Consider the following 1,106-nt stretch of genomic DNA (forward strand, 5'->3'; position numbering starts at 1 on the left):
ATCACAAGAGAGAATTGCTCGAGGCTTAGAAAAAGTCTCGAACTTCTTAGGGAAAGAACGGACCTCGGCGAGGGAATGGCTCAGTCTGCTGGGCACCCTTTCCTCGTTAGAGCAGTTCATTTCCCTAGGGAGATTAAATCTCAGACCTCTGCAGTTTTATCACAAACAAATGTGGAGTCAAAAGACAGGAGACTTGTCAGACTGTTTTCCCATTCAACAGGGGATAAAATCCGACCTGAAGTGGTGGTTAACCCCACCCCTTAACAAAAAACGAAGGGGTGTCCCTCTTGATTCGGAACCCTCACCGAGTGTTGTTTTCCGATGCCTTGGAAACAGATTGGGGAGCAACACTGGGTCCAAAGGAAGTGGCGGGTACCTGGACCAAACAACAGGCTACACTGCACATCAATGCGAAGGAACTCCTGGCCATTCATCTAGCCCTGGAATACTTCGAGGCGGAAGTCAGAGGAGTGGTAGTTCAAGTCAATTCCGACAATACCACAGCTCTGGCTTACATCCGTAATCAAGGGGGCACTCACTCTTTCTCACTGAACGAAATAGCGAGAGATCTATTAACCTGGACAGAGGAACGGGGCATAATTCTGTGGACAAGGTTTGTTCAAGGGGTAAAAAACCTAAGGGCAGACAGGTTGAGCAGAAAGAACCAGGTACTCCCGACAGAGTGGATGCTCCACTCAGAAGTCTGCAGACAAATGTGGTCCCTCTGGGGAAGACCCAGATCGACCTGTCCAGGAAGATAGACAACTTCTGCTCGCTAGAAGAAGATCCCAGACCACGGCGATCGATGCTTTCCTCATGGATTGGTCAGGCATAGACGCCTACGCCTTTCCCCATTCAAATTGCTGGGGGAAGTACTAAGAAAATTTTGTGGCATCGAGAGAAACGAGACTAATTCTAATTGCTCCCTTCTGGCCTTCCCGAATCTGGTTAACAGAGGTACTGGAATGGACGGTGGACTTCCCCAGATCTCTACCAAACAGGACAGATCTGCTCAGACAACCCCACTTCGAGAGGTTCCACAAAAACATCCAAAGTCTCTCCCTGACTGCCTTTCGACTATCGAAAGACTGGTCAGAGCGAGAGCT

Source organism: Macrobrachium nipponense, chromosome 20 (genome assembly GCF_015104395.2).
Source record: "Macrobrachium nipponense isolate FS-2020 chromosome 20, ASM1510439v2, whole genome shotgun sequence".
Taxonomy (NCBI): Eukaryota; Metazoa; Arthropoda; class Malacostraca; order Decapoda; family Palaemonidae; genus Macrobrachium; species Macrobrachium nipponense.